This window comes from Coffea arabica, chromosome 2c (genome assembly GCF_036785885.1).
Source record: "Coffea arabica cultivar ET-39 chromosome 2c, Coffea Arabica ET-39 HiFi, whole genome shotgun sequence".
In the NCBI taxonomy this organism is placed as follows: domain Eukaryota; kingdom Viridiplantae; phylum Streptophyta; class Magnoliopsida; order Gentianales; family Rubiaceae; genus Coffea; species Coffea arabica.
This window is the reverse complement of record NC_092312.1, coordinates 6,868,813-6,889,821: the sequence shown is the minus strand read 5'-3', so window position 1 is coordinate 6,889,821 and position 21,009 is coordinate 6,868,813. Positions and strand designations below refer to the sequence as shown.

The window sequence follows — 21,009 nt, the reverse complement described above, 5'->3', positions numbered from 1 at the left end:
TCAAGTTTTCTATGTTGCAAAACAAAAGCTCCTGCCCTCCTCATGCTAGCCTGCATGGCACTATCTTCTGTTTGATCCTCTCGAGTCGAGCCCAAAAGACAGATAGGTATCTTTCGATTACCTTTTTTTTTTTGGGTACAAAGGAGGGATTTGGGTCCCGTTAATTGTGTACTAACCTAGGGGTTGCTACCCTAATCACATCTTTATACAAAATGTTCCTAACCTCCCTTGGGGCCTCCTATAGCAGTTCTAGTCTTGTTCCCATCCTTAGGCTCTTCTTTGCTAAGCTGTCTGCTACTCTATTCCCCTCCATCCTTGAGTGGAGGATTCTACTTTCCCAATCTCTGTTCAACCATCCTTGATCTTGCTTACCAGGTTTGCATATGGGCTATCTCTAACATGGTTCACCAACTTGGCCGAGTCCAAGATGACTCGGCCGAGTCTTAACCGGAACGGCGGATATCAATATCCGAAACACAGATTATATCCGATTTGAATCGCTCGAAACCAGTTGATATTCTCCAAGTTAGAATCGTTATTCTCCAAGTTAGAATCGTGTAGAAAGATACCGGCCAAATTCTCGGATTCGACTCGGATATGAATCAGTCAAATCATAAACAACTAAAATACCAAATAATTCACCTCTTCATTTTTTACTTTTACATAAACCAAACAAAATATGAACACAGAACAAAATGCCACAAAAGTGCAATTATCTAAGTGAATTATTGCCCTACAACTACAAATGGCTGTGCACCAACAATACGGCTGTTGCACAGAGTCTTTTCCCCATCCTTTCTTGTTTTCTTTTTTAGCCACAAAGACAAGATTTAGGGAGAAAGAGAGGATAAGAGGAGAAACATACTGCCAATTTTTGTGTGCCTTTTGCACAGAGGGAATATCTTCAGGTTTGCAGAGAGGGAAGGAGAAAACAGAGTGAAAGGGAAAAGGCAAAGAAAGAACGAAGGTGACAGCAACATCTAGATTGATTATTTGGAGAAGCGAACTGAAGGGGTTCTTCAATTTCTTCATCGTCCAGCTGTGAAGGAAGGAGAGGAGAAAAACAGAGGGTGACGGCAAAGAGGGAAGGAGACAACAGAGGGAAAGGGGAAGTGAAAGAAAGAATGAAGATGACGGCTAAATTTAAAAGGGAAATTGAAAGGGCGAAATGGAAATTGAAAAAAATAACGAAGAAAGGGACGGCTAAATCTAAGAGGAACAACACTAAATGGTGGAGAAGTTGGGCTGTTTTAACGAAGCCACAGATAGGGAAAAAAATAGAAGGAAAAATTAGAAGCACTTAAAATCCAAGTTTGGCCCAAGTAATTAAGAGATTAGACTCCTAATCTTAAACTCAAGTATCAGCGAAAAAGTCCACATCTTCTTTCAAAATAACTATTAATTTTAATTTTTTTGAATTTAGTATCAGATGTGATCTTTAGATATTTGTATATAATTCATTAATTTTAATATTTCAGTGATATTTATTTTTTTATTTTAGGAATTGAGATCAATCATCTGAGCACTGTAGTGGATCAATGTAGGATTAAAATGTTAATTGAAAATATGGTGAAAATGTTTGCATCTTTATGTCTTTGTATTTCATAATATTATTTGATAGGTATTTGTTTCTTTTATTATATTGAACTAAATGCCGCTACTTCCTTTGTATATTGATATTTGTATTGTATTATAAGATATGGTGATTTTATTCTTATATATAATTTTTTATTCATGTAAAATAGGATTAGAATGCACACTTGATTCAATCATTTATTACTAATGCAATAGGGCCTTATGGCAATGACAGCATTATTTTATTTAATAATTAGTAACTATATATGATAATGTAGGTATTTAGTAAATTTAATTTGATAATTGTGCTTTTTATGGTATTTTCTATTTTTATTAATTTTTTTAAATTTTTTGAAATTTTTTATATACTATAATGTGCATATCATTCGATATTCAATCGATATGCCGTGACGGATGTGAAACAACTGAGACCGTGACGCGATCGCGATCCGTGACGGCGAACCATGATCTCATTGGTTCCTTCCACCATGGACAAGTTGACGAGAGAGTCCGTTCCCACCAATACTTGCCTACGGCCTTCGTTCCAAGCAATCTCCAGCCCCTATGCTAATCCCCATAGCTCAGCTGTAACATTACTTGCAACTCCCAAGTTCGAACAAAATCCTTTCAGCCAGCAGCCTTTGTCATCTCTTAGAATACCTCCCGCTCCCGCCATTCCTGGGTTTGCCGCTGATGCTCCATCTACATTAAATTTGACCCTAGGGAGGGTTTTGCCAGCTAATGTTCTTCCACACTATTGGCACACCTAGCTTTCCCTTTCGGTTACTTTCACTGCAGTGTTTTTTGATCTAAAGAATGAGAACTGAGAAGTGTAATAAGAACACACTAATCTGGATAGATTAACAAGAAAGCTCTTAGCAAATTCTAATTTTGTTAATTTTTATTAGCATGTAAAGAAAATATGTGAAAGTGAAACCACTGCAGTGTTTGGGCTTGCTTGCAACCTAAATTCACTGTGTACGCAATTCCAATTGATTTGCACTTGCGCGAGGAAACAAACTAGTACTATAACATTAAGATCTATCAAAAAAATAATGAATTGTTTTGTATGTTTTATTGATCGAGAGAGACACAAAAGAATTTAATGATACGGAGGACAAAGCTTTTGTTTATATATATATATTTATATATCCCTCAAGTATAATAAAAAGAAAATGGTGATTACTGTAGCAATTTCAATGGTTGACGCATGACTTCTCCTTCTTTTGACACATGGCACTTTTTCTTCATTTTAGCTGATTTTTTCATCCCTTTTCTTCCTTGGTTTGGGCATTTGGGCCTAAGAGGCTAAAACATCTTTTTTCTCACAAACACAACCCAATACAAAAACCCAATTTCATCTCCTCTTTCCTCGTGCCATTACTATTTTGCTTTCTATCTCTTTTTTGTCACTTATTTTTCATAACTAATGGCACTAAGCCTTTTTCCTCTCTCACCAGTACTACCACGGTACCACCCTCACTTTTTCTCTTTTCTCTTTTTTCTTTTCATAACCGATGCACTAAAAACGATTGCTGCTTACCTTTTTTTTTTCAGGTGATTAGTTGTTGTGCAAATAGACAACTTTATGAATCACTCATTTTCTTTCAGGTATGAATCTTTGTTCTTGGACTTCAAAAGGTACCCATCAAAGGGAAAAAATTTTATCATTTGGAATTCAACGTTCTCTCACTTGACCAATAAGAAACAAAAAATAAGGTCTTTATTCTAAACTGTCTTTTTTCTAAACTCTGGTAGCAAGTTTTTAATCTGTTGTTTGTTGGATCATCTGAATGAGTTTTTATTTTTTTTCCATGTTTTTAAGATATTAGTTTATTGTTATTGCAGTGGAAAAACTAAATATTTGTCTAACTTTCAGCATCTCTTTTCTCATAACTTAACTCTTCCTTCTGCTTGCAAATTGGTGGTGGTTATGTGGTTTGGTAAGTTATCACATCATTTATCCTTTTGTTTTTCACATGATTGCATATTTACATTTTTTTTTCTTTTTACATTGATAATTTTTTCTTTTTGTTTTGTTTTTGTTTTCTTAATTGTAAGAATTTTGCACTAGATGTAAATTTCATTAATCAAAAGTGTATCTTTGTTGTTGGGGTCTTGTAGTAGATTGAGATCACAAAATTTGATTTCATTTGGGTTCAGGCTATGACGATACATATATTAATTTATTTTAGGTTTAAAGCTAATAGCAACTAGATAAAATCTTGGCAGGGCAACTGCCTCAATGCAATTGCCTAATTTCCAACAAATCCTAGCCTTTTAATAACTAATGAAATTGATTTGTAAACTTATAGTCCAAGAACAACTTCTCAATTTCTAAATGTTTGGAGGTCTACTACAACACCTCAGATTTTTTAAACACTTGGGACTTAATAGTTGTAAAGTATGAGAAGTTCAAACACGAATACATCAGGTGTAAGTATTGTTTTTCTTCTAATCATATTTTTGAGAAATTTTTATCCAAATTAATGTGCAAAGAAATCATTTAACAACTATTAACTTCATATTTGTAGCTGATGTAGGAGTCCATGAGAGACCTTGGAACCATTCAAAACTTCAACTCCTATTGCTTATCAAGGTGGCATTTCCTATACCTGAACTGTTGATATGGAAAATTAGAGATATTTATTTGTCATGTGACAAATGGAATGACAAAATAAATGAGAACACTATATCTATCTTTGGGAAGCCATTAGTTGTTAGCTGACTTTTGTTTGTCATTTTTACCTATGATGAAATCATGATATATTAGGGTGTGCTTTGAGAAATTTCTATACTTCTTAAAAGATTACTACAAATTTAAATAAAGTAAAGATTTGCTTTTTGTGATACTTATATTTTCTTCCTTTGTTATGTGGGTTGTTGCCTAATGTAGCAAGTATTTAATGTGACATATTCTGATTTCTGCTAAGAAAATTTATAGTTCGTATGCATTGAATAGCTTTTGTTATATGAAGATATTTCAAAGTTCTAATGTTTTAGATAGTTTTTGTTAGATAATTAGTTGCTTTTGCTTTTGCTTATTGGTTTTGATTTCAATGTTTCATTCTGGACACATCATTTAATGTGGACCTTTAATTTTAGCATGATAAAAAGTTGGGGGAGGGGGGGGGGGGGGGGAATGAGGCATAAAATGTAAGACAGTAACCTGGTTGATGGAACAATGAACGAGCCATGTAATCATGCACCTTATAGTTTCAATCAAATAGTGTTCACCCTGATATACTGACTATAAGGGTGAATAATTTATATATAGACAAATTAAACCAACATTCTTTCATTGTTGTGGACTCTGTGACTGAATTTGCTTAAATTGTGAGGGAAAAAAGTTAATGGAGAGAGGCTACTCTTAGACGAAAAAGGATATGATTGTTTAAAATTATGCAGGCTCATAGCTTAAAAATCTCAAGCGCTGTTAATGTCTTAATCCTTCAATGCTAAAATTAATCCTCTAACATCAGAAGTTGTTAATCTGATGAAAGGATGGTAAGTTGAGTCAGCACCAACATTACAAAGTTCTTCATTTTCCATAATTCAAGTAGTTTGATTTGCTATATTTTCTTTTTAACAAGTATAATGCCAATAAACAAGAGGTTGCACAATTGATTCAAGAAATGGCTTATATAGGTGAAGTCAAGCTGCTGACCCTTTTTTTAAAGAGGTTGATATCATAACCATTGGGAATCCATCCAACATTTTTTAAAATGTGAGTACGTCAGTTTTGACAAGTGGCTTGCAATTTGTACCTCGTAGAAAGATTTAGGTACTACAACTTGATCATAATAGGTCAAAACAGTTTGGACCAAAGGATGGACAAAAATCTTGGGCAGTGAAGGTTGTGGCATACGACATATATTAATTTAGGGATAATTTCAGATACCTCTTCTGAGATTTCTGATAGTCTCACTCCCCTCCCTGTGATTTCAAAAAAATCACAAACCTCCTTTGTCAGAATAATAAGTCCCATTTCTTACATCATCATTGCCAAAAAGACTTAAATACCCTCACAAGTTAGCCAAATTTCACCACTAAACCATGAGCAGCCTTTCCCAACACAGAATCCCCTTCCCCTGCGCAAGCAGCCAAACTAGTCACCGTTGTAGCTGAATCAGGAAGCAATCCATCCAAACCCATTAACAATTTTCTAAAAAAATTAAAACATTCTTGAAAACACCCATTTTCGGACAGAACAGAAAGCATAGAATTCCAAGAAACCAAGTTCTTCTCCGGCATAAACTCAAACATCTTGTCGGCATTCCCAAGAATCCCAAACCTCCCATACACAGCAATCAATGTGTTCCCCACAAACACATCAGAAGCCAAACCCATCTTCACTAGCATCCCATCCCATAGGATTTGCTTGTCTCAGTCTATTTTATTAGAATTTCTCGTTTAACATTTTCAGTGATGGCCAAAACTCGCCAACTGGGGGTGCTTCCAGTGTACATTGGAGATATGCACCAATTTACAAAATGGTTAGTAAATTAGCTCAGGACACCAAAAGAAATCCTAATTGAACTGCTACTCAAAAGGGAGGTCAATGAGCTATTTGATTCCCATTTTCATCATTGTTCACTAAAGAAAATCAACAAGCTATATGGACGAGAGGTCCTCATATATATTCTTGATACCTGGCCTTTCAGATGCACAATGTATGCAACGTAAAGCTATCCCGAGGACCTCCTTCGTTCCTTTCTCGGTTGCAGGAGTCCCTATCTCAGGCATTAATGCAGCATCAAAACAATCCGATCCATGACCTTCTGCCACCCTCAATCTCACCCAGTCTGTCAGGTCAACTCCTCCATCTTCACCAGAAACAACATCACTAGCACACTTTCTGGTTAGTAGTTCCAGTAATATAACTCCAAAAGCATAAACATCTGATTTAAAGGAAGGCAGAGGCTTCTTAGATGCAGCCAACTCTGGTGCACAATAACCTAACACCCCAGCATCAAGAATCTGTTCAATCATGCCTGATTGAGTCATGGGTCGGTGATGGCAGTAATCTGCAACTCTTGCGTGGATTCCGTTCACTCTCGGAAATTTTAATTGTTGCCTTGCGATTACATCGACAATATCTATTTCTAATTGTAAATGATATAGGTAAATTCCAGAATTCACCTCTGCTGCTTGAACTGACCATTTGTGCGTGTGTTTGTTGCTGCTGCAATTCATCCAACACCAAGCACTTCAGTTGCATGCTGCTGCATTTTACTCTCATAAATAGCCTTCCGAACTGGCCGTTGAATATGGACGTTAGAAATGACTGCCAGAAAGAGCCGTTGCCTTCCATTGCATTGCATTCTACTGATGTTCAGACCTTAATGAATATGCATTAATTTCACATACACCCCTTCAAGTTTCATTTTTGTTAAATTCCCTGCTTTTTTTTATATGAGATTAGCTCATTAATGCAAGATAATAAAGGCATTTGTGGTATACAATTGTTTCTCTCTCCAGCTCCCTATTTTTTTTTGTTTGTATTTTCAAATTGGATCTACTTTGACATTCTCTATTTAGTTTTAGGGGAGGTTTGTGGTATTTTTGAAATTACAGGGGAGGGGAGTGGGACTGTCAGAAACCTCAGGGAAGGTATCTGAAATTATCCCATTAATTAATTGCCCAAATTCTATCAAAACGAAGTTAGAATGGACTGTTAGATGTCCATCCTGCAAAGAAGAAACTCAAAGTTGGAATGGAGTCTTGATTTTGAAATTTGAAGAGATAAGACTAGAAACTCAACCAATTGTTCTTCAGAATGATCCAACAGACTCACTATCACACAAAAAACCAATTGGGGCGAGACATGATATGAACGAGCATATTAAAAAAAATGTGATGACATGATATGAAATTAGTATCATGAATTGAAGCCTCCCATGGTATGCAAATTCCTCTTTCTTTTGGCATGATATTAGGATCGCTAAATTTCTATCCTACAGTACAATTTAATGGATGTTAGCATATGATGTAATGCAAGTATAACTTATGATTGTACTTCCCACTAAATAGTCGACATGTTATTTTATGTTAATGGGTTAATACCATTTTGTCCCTCCAAATTTTGGACGATTACCCACTTCAATCCCTAAATTTCAAAATGGAACACTTAAGTCCCTAAACTTATAAATACCTCCCACTTAAGGAAAATTGTTAACAAATCCTGAATGCCGTTGGTAGTCGAAGTGTCCCATTTTATAAGAATTTAGGGATTTAAGTGTCCCATTTTATAAGTTTAGGAACTTAAGTGGGAGATATTTATAAGTTTAGGGACTTAAGTGTCCCATTTTGAAGTTTATGGACTGAAGTGGATAATTATCCAAAGTTTGGGGGGACAAAGTGGTATTAACCCTATGTTAATCTATGAAAGTATAGTACTCAAAGGAGTGTAAGATTACTGTTCAAAGTATAGTACTTAACATCTATGTATGCAAGATTGCTGTTCCTTTTAGAATTCTTTAGATTGATATTGTATTTGTCTTAGATACGTTAGTTTCATTTACTGCAAAAAAAAAGGTCTCAAAATGCTTCTACCATCACTAGAATTAGCTACTTGCTTAACTGATCAAATGTATTAATAAGAGATTTCAAGTTTATTTAATTGTCAGTTTGTCACTGGTTTTAGTCACATGTTTCTGTCCACAATACTGCAAAAATAAAAATCTTATCGCATGTATAATTAAACTTCAAAGAGGCCCTCGGCTGTGCCTTGCACTGGTTCCTCTAGTGTATATATATATATATATATATATAATGATAACTTATATTTATAGATTGGGAATGCAGTGGGGATGGGGTGGGACTGTGGGAGCATCCTCAGTCCCTCTTCCATCCCATTTAATGGGGCGGATTCTCCCCCGCCCAGCCCCAACCCTACATTTTCCCCAGCCCTATTTCCCTTCCACGGGAAAGCCACTTTTTTTTTTTTACACACAAGGGAGACATTCCTCACATTTCACCCCTTTTTTTTTGTCTTACTTTCAAATGATGCATTTTACATTCCTGACAGAAATGAAAGCGCCAATTTTTTCCCAATTCTCATTCTAATCATTTTTATGCCCGATACCATCATAGGAGCATTTATGAAAGGGCAAAAGAATTTTAAAGGAGCAATAAGAACAAATCGGGTATTTGACACCGCCCCACATAAAATCGACCCATTGAAATTGATTACACGAGGATTAAGAAAAATAGTTTTCTTCTTGCTCTGGATTTAATGTTTATCCATAGGTTGTGGGTTAAATGTAATTCTGTTTCGATAGACAGACCAACAATTTGATTTGTGAAATGAATTTTGGGACTCTCTTGTCTTGATATTGAAAACTAAAGGACGAAAATGCCTATATTAATATTTTGAGATAATTTCAGAAACCTTCACTGAAAATTTTTGTAGTTTTAGTGTCCTCTCTTGAGGTATCAAAAGTTTCAGAAACCTCCCATAAAACATGTTGGCTTGTAACAAGTCAAGCCCAATTCAAAAAAAAAAAACAATAAAAAAATATCCCTAAAAATATGCCTCATATGTTACATTAGTTAGTTATCTGGTATAAAAATATAAATTATTATTTTAAAAAAGTAAAAGGTCAGGAGATATAGTGAATCTTGGAATTCACCAACATTATTCAGCATCAAGAACAAATATTACCGTTGTAATCCCGAGTTAGAAATTTTTTATTAAATTGTGATTATTTAGAATTTGGCGCTCTTTTCTCATGGCAAATAGACATTTTTTTAGTTATAAATTATGATTATTTATATTAATTCGATTAACTTCTTGGTTTAATTGATTAAGTCCATGTAATTGCCACGTACGTTGTAAGTTTAAGGCTACTAATGTCATTTTATCAGGCCTGAGGTTAGCATTGCGATCTAATTTTCTGATACGAGAGGTCTCTGAAATTTTTAAAACCTTAAGGGAGACCAGTATAAAGAAACCTTAAGAGGGGATTATGAAATTATCCCAAGTATTTTAGGCACGTCAAGACATCAAATTACTGACAGAGCAAGACGACACCAAAAATCAGGAGTAGGTTTTCTTAACCAGAAAAGGCTGCCATCTCTTGCTTATTCAAACTCTACATTCTCCAGTTGTCGAAGGTGCAAGCTAGTTGCACCACTGGAAAATCTGACAGAATCAATTATGTTTCTCTTGCGGTGATTTAGTATTGCATTGATTTAGATTCTTGTGCTGATTTAGTATTGCGTTGATTTAGATTCACGACTGAAGCTCCCAAAAACTTTGAGCGCTTTAACAGAAAAATTTTTAAAACCATTGTTAGACAAAGCGACATCCACAAGACGAGATATCAATGCGACTCTCCATTTTTGGTTACTTTCCTGTGTTTCTCACCGCCATTCCATTCTCAGCAGCTTCACATCAACATTACTAGGGAGGGAGAACCCCTGCAACGCATGGGAATTTGGTACTTGTGATTGAAGATAATTAATAATTATTGTTTAATATTTTATAGTATAAGAACTGAAGTATGATGATTTTATCATGTGATTTGAATAGAAAATTTATAAGTTACATAGTGAGTCAATAAAATAATATGCAATAAAATATCCTTATCCCTATACTATATAAGAATCAGTTATGATCAAAGGTTACGTTTGAATTTCGACCGTAAAGATAAAGGTAGTTTGAAAATGTAAGAATGTGTGAAGTGCAATTGAAAAGTATCTAAAATTCTTTTTTTAAAACTTATCCAAAATGATAAAACATTTAAAAGTATCAATTGGACCCCTCATCTCCTGAATCTATATATATTCGTGAAAGATCCCTCAAGTAATACTTCTGATTTCTCTCTCGACTTAAGCTCAACTTGAATTATCAAGTCAAGTTTATCCATCAATCACTTTATGTCCAATCTAATCTAAAATAATTTGATTTTAGACTAACTATTTATATAATTGGTAGACATAATACGACTTCATTACATGTTTCTTATAGAGATAATAATGCCCAAAAATGATAGAGAGATAAGAAACTTAAGTTGTCTCTTTAAAGTTTTGTAGAAACGATTCAGATTTGGTTTTTTTTTGCTAGGGACATTTCTTCATAATCTTATAAATAAGTTCAAATCTGCATAATTGTTAAATATCTAATTTGAAATTACCTTGATTATAAAAAATTGGTACAAATAATATTTTCTAAATTTAAAATTATGGGAAATGGTAACTAAAATCAGAAGAAATTGCTTATATGAATTCGAATTGCAAGCTATGGTAGAATCTGCTTAATGATATTTTCCAATGTTTACTTGTATAATTATCCAATATAGCAATTCTGCATAATTGATTGGTTTGAACTATGAATAATAGTTGTTTCAATCAAATCAAGAAACATTATTTATTAGTGTATAGTATAAAATTATGAGTAAATGAATTAATACAATGCAATCAAAATGGTGTTGTAACTGAAGCATTTAAACTCATCAAGTTCCACTACAAATTAGTTGTCAAAGTACAAAAGCAAATTTTTTGTATTTGGAATTATATAAACAACAGAATACAAGAATGAGATCATAACATGGAAAGCAAATAGAGTGCAAATTACATTTTAGTACTATGTAGCATGATTAGTTGAATTCCAAATCATATTACATGAAAAACTAAATAAAAATAACTACTTGAACCATAAGTTATCCATAATATAAAATGCCATAATAATTCTATTCAATCATCAAAAATTTTGTCAAGCATTAAACTACTGGCAGAATCACCGGGTCTCGATTCCATCCCTTCTTGTTATGCTTACTGCAACACCTACGCCCATAAGCCTATTGCCTCAGAACCTCAAGTTTCAATCCCTAACATTATTTTTTCATACCTTACTTTGAACAATATTGATTAGAATCTTCAAGCTATCTGAGACTTTGGAAGAAGATGTCAAGATTGGGGCTTTTTCATGGTAACTACCAGATCATTCCTTTTTCTTATTTTTTTCTTTTTCATTTGGGAATTTGGATTCCTAGCAATTTAGTAACAACAAGACACCGGGAATTCTAGAAATTCAGACTCCCTTCTTTTTAGAATTAGGCCTGTCAATCGGGCCTAATGAGTCGGGATTTGATGAGTTCAAGTTCCGCTTATTTAATTTGAAACATTTTCGGGTTTCGAGCTATGAGTTTCGGGTTCGTAAATGTGAAACTCATACTCAACTCACATAATATTCGGATTGTGAGCCTTAATCGGGTTTAGCCCAAACTCACTTATTACTCCTTAATTTTCTTAATATAATTACTATAACTATTAAGTTGTAAAACTAATTTAACATTTACAAGACTATAATATTAAAACTAAACATGAACAAATAATAGTTCTTAAAAAGTATATAAACCAAAAAATTTTTCAACAATATTTATATTTAATCCGTTCAAAATGCATGAAAAATAGTAATAAAACATGCGATCATAAGCCAATACATCTTTAAAAGTTGAAACTTTTTTTTATAATTTTGTGATTTAAATCCAAATATGCTTGATGATTTTTGTGTTTGTAGACAAAAAAAAAATCAACCAATATTATGCCAATACAAAAATTTACTGAACCAATAAAAAAAATTAGAAATTTAGTTATGCATTACTAATATTGGCTCTCAAGAAAGCTCATGAAAGAGTTTTTAGATGTATTATTGTATTTTGTAATTTATATATATATATATTTAGTATTTAGTAATAATATTTTTGGATATATAATTATACATAATATCAAAATATAAATATTATATATATAGGTAATTAAAGGGTCGGGCCTATATCGGGTTTGAACCTAATAAGGCCCAAACTCGTCTCACATTTAATTCGGGCCTAATTTTTAGGCTCAAACTCAGATCGGCTCACTAAATGATCGGGCTCATCGGGCTTTCTATCGGGCCAAACGAGCCGAGTTCGAGCTGGCCCAGCCCCATTGACAGTCCTATCTAGAACTGTCAAAATACATAGTCTAAGTGATACATAGTATGTGACGACGCGTGTAGGTGATAAATCACGGCATACCAGAAAGTCTAATGAATGCAATATTTGATGTTGCAACTTGGCCGAGAAGGAGAAGATAGGATATGAAACTAAGCATGTATTGGATCCAGTGTGGCACGAGCTTCAATACTTCCAAAAGCAAATCGATCTTCTTCAGGCTTGGAGGGACTTCTTCAAGATCATCCTCCCACTTGCTTTTGCAATGCCCTCATGTTATACCCTGTTCTAATTAAACTTTGATTTAATATCTATAACTTATAAGTAATTATATAACTTAAATGTCTGAAAGGTTATATAAGTAATTATAGCAAAATTAAAGTGTAATAACTTGTATTTAATGCTCTAATTGTACTTCAAACACTCTCACATTCCCAAAATAACCCCATCCCTTGCGGTTGAAATCTAAAAACTATCTTTATCCTAAACTCGTTCTTATATAGTATAAGGATAACCTCACCTCTTGCGGTTGAAATCTAAAAACTATCTTTATCCTAAACTCGTTCTTATATAGTATAAGGAAATTTATAAGAAGAAATAAGTTTCGTTACTTTAAAAATTAGTTCTACACAACTTCATTCAATGAATTATAAGCAAGGTGATAAAATTGCTAACCTTATTCAAGATATATGCAACAAAGCCCGATTTTGATACCAACTTCAACCTATTCCACAAATACAAGAACCAGAAAAATAGTACAATTAGTTAAGTTTTGGAATTAGAATTATCAAAAAGTAAACTTTATGGAGTTCTTGAATAAACCAATCATCAAAAAAAAGCCACCTCAAACGCAAAGAGCTCACCTCAATTTAAAGGAAAAGCTATGCCTTCCACCAAATATTTAATAGCCATAATAAAACCAAAGAGGTGAAACGAAAAAAGAAAAACGGCTATCGGCTGAACATGGATGCATAACTATGGTGATGGTTGTTTAGGACAATCGGATGAACATAGGGCATAACTATGATAATGGTTGTTCAAGTAATAATTAGGTTAATTAATTGTAATTAAAATCCAATTATATAAACATCCAATTAATTCCTTAACGGATGAGAAAGACTTTAGGAAATTGGAAGGTTTGGGTGTTAGTATAATAAATGATTAAAAGGCCTTTTATGTAATTCTATCAAAACATAAGCTTAATTCAGTTATACTTGATACTCAACTTGGCACCAAACATTGTCGCTTATCGAAATTGCCCCTAGCCTTAAATGTCTGAAAGGTTATATAAGTAATTATAGCAAAATTAAAGTGTAATAACTTGTATTTAATGCTCTAATTGTACTTTAAACACTCTCACATTCCCAAAATAATCACATCCCTTGCGGTTGAAATCTAAAAACTATCTTTATCCTAAACTCGTTCTTATATAGTATAAGGATACCTGGCAATTGGATGGACAGGGCGAGTTTTGGGCGGGTTGATGTTAGATTTTCACTTAAATGGATTATACCGAACCAGTTCAATTTTAAATTGGGTTGATTTTGCATTAGATCATATTGGATCATTTCAAACCCATGATCCAAATATGACCTAACATATTAATTAATACATTGCAATACATAAACTCTTTCTTAAACATTTACATAGACAAAAAGATTTTTTTTACATACATAAATGCATTTTCACATGTAAATATATTTTCACACACTTTCACACACAAACCCGCACTCAATTCTTAAACTCCTTGGAAACACATCATAAATAGAATAATATTTTATATTGCTGGATATTTTAGATAATAAATTGCACATTTAAATAGATTAGCTAAAAAAATTTGTTTACTTTATACTTTTTAATACCACTAATTGATTGAAACTTAGTTTTGTCACCACTTATTTAATACTTTTACTATTCATATCTGCTCTAGTATAAGTTGTAGTATTCTGTGCATTTAAATTATTGAATGCTAGATTATATTATGCTTAAAAATGTAATTAAGAGACATATAATTTGTTATATTATAATATTGATGAGAAATTATTAACAATGAAATAAAACAAGTTAGGGAAAGTAAAAGAATGCAATTCGAACAAATTTAAAAATATATTCTAGGTACACGAAATATTAACAAACAGAAGTAGCAATCAAAGAGCAACAACCAAAAAGGAAAAAAGAAAAGAAGGGAGGAAAACAACATACTCTTAAAAGGCATAATAAATTATTATAGATGTTGAGCAAGTTTAACTATTATTGTAAAAGTAAAATAAGCATGAATTTTTATTTCAAATTTCTTTTTCTTTTAAATAAAAATTCAAAAAAATTGATTGAAAACATATATATGAGAATTTTGAATACAAATTGGTCAATGAATTGTTAACACATGTCTAAATACAAGTGATTGGACAGATGTGTATTGAATTTTGTATTTACCATTTTGAATTATTTTTAAACAGATTGGATATTGAGTGCCTAAATAAAAAACTCAACACGCCCAATAAATAAGTTCGATTGTTCTTATTCAACCCAACAAAACCCATAATCCAATTGACCCAATCAATCCTTTAAAATTAATGGCCGGGTTGGGCTGGTTTGAGCTTTTTTGCCAGCTATAATCAACACCAACCTTTGCTGCAAACACCATCACCCGCCGCACCAGATGAACTAGTTGGGGGGAAGGAAGAGGGGTCAGAAGCAGGGGCAAGGGGAGAAGAAACTCAATTGCAAAGAGACAGGAGGCAGTGAGGACTGCGGGTAGGAAGGGCAGTGGGCAGATCACCGGATCAGAAAAGAGAAGTGGAGAACGGTTGGTGAGCAGGCAGCCGTTTCATGTTGGAGTCGCACTTGGTTTGTGTCGGTTGAAATTCATTTCCCGACTTTTAAAGGCTTGAAACTTAAAATAGGTATGTTGTCAATCAGGTGAGAACACTTAACATACAGGCATACGGCCATTTAAGACATTGTACTGCCATGCTAGATACCAGCTATTCTGCCTTATCACGTCCAAGCTCCAAAGAAGAGCAACAGAATCACAGACAAAAACACGAAGAATGGAATATTACAGGGGTCATTATTCACTCAGCAATGTTTTAAAAAGCTGAATAGACCTAGAAGCCTCATCAGACTCGAGAACAGCAAGGCAGCACACGTAACCAGATTGCCTTGCCAGAGGAGCTATCGACTTTTTTGTTCAAGAGACTGTTCAAAGTGCAGAAATTTCTATTCTTCTAGGTACAAACAAAAATAATTGGAACTTTCTAACCAGCATCAAACCCAAACATTGCCTCATGCAGGATCCTAATAGGATCAGGCTGCAAGGCTTTCTCTACAAATTCCCTTTGCTCCTTTTGGTGGACACTTAGGAACCAGTGGCTGTGGCAGCAGATGGAGCCATGGTTCAAAGTCGTGGTCGCGGTCCGGACCGTTCCATATCGATATTGGCATATCGGTTTGGCATATCGGTTGCAATCTCAACGAGATGCAAATTTTTGAAATGTTTAATATTTTAAAAAATATGATAAAAATAATTAAAAATTAGCAAAAATAATAAAAATTCGAGCTGATTCGAGATGACTCAGGACTACTTGACCGTTTCTATTCGTTTCGGCCGAGTTCTCGGCGATTCATTATCTAGGAGTCATCTCGTCCCGGCCTCGAATCGGAAAACCCCATTCTAGTGACGATTCGACCGAGTCGTCTCAGTCTCGTCCGAGTCTTTGAACCATGCATGGAGCACGTGCTACGTACTTGATATTATCAAAATCACCTCTTCCCAATGTTTTCATGGCAGTAGCCAGTCGAAGTGCAACGTAATTGTAGGCACCTATGTTCATGGGCTCTTCCTGGCACCAGACAATCTCAGCATCTGAAATTACCACAAAACAGATGACGTTGAAAGAGGTATAGTATAGCATTGTAATTTGTAAGCATTGGAGAAATCTTGCACTGAAAAAAGTGCAAAATCAAATTCAAGAGGTTCCAACTACTACAAGGTTCAAAAGGCTAGGTACATACACCACAACCCTGTTAGAAGAGGGAACAATAGCATAGCCATACTTCACGTTTAGACTAGCTACCCCAAATGGTATTAAAGACTTGGCTAGCCCGGAAAAGTTTAAGTCAAAGGCTCCTACTTAAGCTTCCTGAGACTAAACTCTTAACAACTTTCTAAAATTCAACCAAAAGGGTAATCATTTCAAGTAGTACATAACTAAAGTGGGAGGTGAACATCCAAAAGCCAATAGAACTCCAAAAGGCTAGAAAGTCTACCAGATAAACGCATGCTAGACATATGGAGGCTTATTTATGGCCTATACCAACCTGTTCAAAGTTCTCTTTAGACAAAGATCATTATTTCCATCAAACTAAAAATATACTATGAAGAGAATAAAAAAATTATTTACATTATTAGGTTAAATTCAAAACACATACTCGGATATCGCTTCAATTCACGTTGAATGAGGTCATATCGGAAATGGAAAAAGTTGTTCCACCCGACAAATAGCAACATCCTTCCTATTCACTTTTCTCCTCTCCTCATCAAGTTCATAAAAAACCTGCAAAACGAGAAATAAAACTGAGTCCCTTCCCCAAATATGCTTAAAAAACGAAATGCAAACTGGTATCAAACCCAAAAATGAACATAAAGAGTTGACACAATAAAATGATGTTGAACATTATGAAATAAGTGTTGATATTGTAACTTCAACAAGTACCTTTGTGCTTTATTTCCTGGAATTGCATAATCCCACAGAATGACAAGTGGATCAGGAAGATTTTGGGCATTATACTAAAAAGGCAACCAATAATTAAAGTGAGTGGGCCTAGAGGGATCTATCTCATGCAAAAGAGATGATAATATTACATTAGCCAAAAAAAAAAAAAAAAACAATACACACCTTTCCTGAGCAAAGGATCAAACGACCGATGTACTCCTCAGCTTCCTTATGGTCATTCTGATCCTTTATGAGGCGCTTAAACCTGGTCCCTTGTTTGTCAAAACCAGGATGGCCTTGCAAATCATCAAACTCGGACAGATTGGACTTGCAGTCTTTATGTCGAAGTAAGTTCTTTGGGGACATCACAATAAGAGCCTTACGGAATTCTGTGTGTATCTGAGGGGTGTAGATAACACATGAGAAGACTAAGCATCTGTACAGGCTGATAAAACTTGAAATCAAATAGCTCAACTTACTTGACGCCGCAGAACATGGAAATAATTTGCAGGCGTTGTCACATTTACCACCTGCCAATTGTATTCTTGGATCTGCTTTCTAAGGGTTGGATCCATCTCTGGGATGACAAAGGGGTTGTCATCACTCATCTGACAACGGAACATGAAGGGCATGAAAACTACAGTATCACGCTTAAAATAGGTCAAAATCAAAAGAAATTGAAAAAATGATAGAGATGGGTAGACAATCAATCAAAAATGGTCAGACAGATCAAGCTACATGACAGTGTGAAATCAAACAACAGTTACAGAAAATAAATTCAAAACTCCAGCCAGTGAAAGCAATTAAAAGTTTAAACCAAGGTCCATATCATCCAAAAGAAAATAAGGGTCAAGGTAAAACAAGAAACACCAATAAAAAGAGAAAAGCCCACAAAAAACTACTTAAATCCCAAACAATTAAGGAGACAGGGAAGATAGAACAAAATAAAGGTCTTCACATGTTGTGAAGTCCAAAAGAGAGAGTTCTCATCCAAAGGTTTTACTAAGCAGAAATACGTGAAGAAAACGCTCCAAACGAGCATTAGAATGTTCAGGGCCCTGGCCATCATAACCATCAGGCAGAAGCACAACTAATCCTGTCTGACGAAGCCAATTGGCCTCCCCACTGCTCAAGAACTGATCAAATATGACTTGAGCTCCATTGGCAAAATCACCAAACTGGGCTTCCCACAGTACTAAAGAATTTAGATTTTCCATGGAGTAGCCCAAAACACCAAATTCAGAAAGAGAGCTGCATAAAGAAACATTGCAGTTCAAAAGATTGCTCCATGTCACAAATAAAAGGGCAAACTGAAAGCATCAGATGTGCAGAGATGCTCGATTGGTACTTCATGAGCATCCTTTCTAGAACAAAGCACTCAGGGTATATTTTTCTTTTGGACAATCAACGTCAGAAAGAGCAAAGATGCATTAGCAGTTACCTGTTACTAACTGTAAACATTTCCTCATTCTGATTGATCATAACATGATCCAAAGGACAGTTCTTCTCTCCTGTTTCTTGATCATGAACGACAGAATGTCGATGACGAAAAGTACCTCTCTCAACATCTTGACCACTAAGTCTGACATGATTTCCTTCTACAACCAGTGTTGCAAAAGCAAGTGCCTCCCCTACAGCCCAGTCTATTCCCTCCCCTGTCTCAATCACCTTGGCACGGTCATCCAAAATTCTCTTAACTGCTCTGAGAGGCTTAAAGTTTTCTGGAAGGGTTGTTATTGCTTTGTCAACGTTCTTCAAAATCTCTGGCTTGACAGTGTAGACCATTATACAGATGAGCCTCGACATATAGAAATTTGAAAGTTAAACAAATAAAAAGTTCAAGAAACATATCATACCCGGTGTTTCGGATACGTGAGGCTGCTCAGGAGACTTGAACCCAGTCCAGTAGGCCGAAAGCCAGGCCCTCCTTTGGGGGACATAATCTTTGCTTGCCACAAATTCTTCATTAAGAATTGAAAGAACTTTATTGTTTATCCTATCTACATCCTCCTTAGACACATGACCAGATTCTACAAGTTTCTTTTGGTAAATTTCCATAGCTGAAGGATGATATCGGATTATCTATTGGTATCATTCAATCGTACAAAACATGAGAAGCCCATGATAGCACATAAAACAACTGGTATAATAGCAATGAATAATGTTACAAGATGCTACTTAGAAGCAGTTATCCAAAGGAAGGTGAATTCAAAGGGCCTGCATCATGAATTTAGTGAGATGAATCATAAGAACAAACACAGGCAAAGAGCTGACCTTATACCTTTGGGCTGGGTAAAAGATGGCTCATCAATCTCATTGTGACCAAATCGACGACAAAAAACTATGTCAACAACAACAGCTGAATGGAATGTCTGACGCCACTCTGCTGCAAGCTCACAGACATGGACCACAGCCTCCACATCATCGCCATTGACATGGAAAATTGGAGCATTCAGGGCTTTAGCAACATCAGTACAATACTGAGAAGATCTTCCTGATTTGGGATCAGTGGTGAAGGCTACTTGGTTGTTGACCACAATGTGTATATAAAAACTGCTTGTCCTGCAAAGCTACCATCCCCATGAATTAAGAATCAGCATTTTCATTGGATATAAAAACACATCCAAATATAATGGTTTGCCAATGGTGATTTATCCCGATGAATGGTGCACAAATCAGATTGAAAATATTTTTTCAGTAAGTAGTATAAACAATCACAACATCCCCAAAGAAGTCGTAGTTTATGCACGACCGCCTATCCCTCCAAAAAAAGTTTAGCATCCGTCGATCATCACCCAACTCTACATCCCAATAAAACATCCCTGATGTATTTACTCTGCTCTTGAAATTATGCACAATACTTTGTGCATCTCTCTTCTCAATAATAGAATTTTGCCTGGTGGATATGAAATTAAAAGCTTCCTTTTTCGAGAATACAACATTAGTAACACCTCCACTTTCTTTAGCCAAACATGAATATGCATCTGTTATAGGTATTCCAAAATCAAATATATGAGCCATTGTATTAGCCTTATCCTCAGTGACTACTCTTCAAGACTTGAGTAGATGTTTTTCATACTCTTTTGCCATCCCATGATTATGTTCCTTAACAAATTTAGTAACTTTCTACCGACCATCTTTGTCAACCTCAAAAGTGATCATCTTTGTCAACCTCAAATGTGATCATCGTCTTGCAATCAATTCTAGTGTCTAATCTATTATAAGTAGGATCAGTCGTGACTTCTTGATTTTCTTCATCAAGCTTAAGACTTCTCTTAGAACAAAAATATGATTTTGATCTGATTTTTTTTGTCCCTGTATAATAGTATTGTTTTCCCCTTCGAACACTGAAACCGACTTGATGAGCATAAGCACAATACAGATCGTATGCCTCTTTCTCTGATTGCACAACTTGGTTTCTCAATTTTTTCTCCAGTTCTTCATTTACTAATTCATCTGAGACATTATGTTCGTCATCCCTCTTACTTACTCTTGCATTGGCACTCACTTTCTTCTTCGCTATCAATGCAAATTGTGTTATCCCCGTTGTTAAGCTGATGCTCAAAATTAGACATACCTAACCAATATTAAAATAATAACATATTAGTTATTGAAAAATCTTGGGTTGCATAGAAATATAATTTGACCAATTTAAAGCGACTTGGTAAGAAATCGTGAGAAATACAACCTCAATTTCGGCCAAAAACAAAAAACTCATCAATTTATCCATCAAATTTAAGAGTTGATATTTCTTTATAATTCTCCATCGAGTCAGAAGTATT

General features: G+C 34.8%; 1 pseudogene; it reads right to left on the bottom strand.

Moving 5' to 3' along the window:
* Positions 1 to 15,769: 15,769 nt before the first annotated feature.
* LOC113723783 (2-oxoglutarate dehydrogenase, mitochondrial-like) lies at positions 15,770 to 20,248 on the bottom strand (annotated as a pseudogene).
* Positions 20,249 to 21,009: the final 761 nt, after the last annotated feature.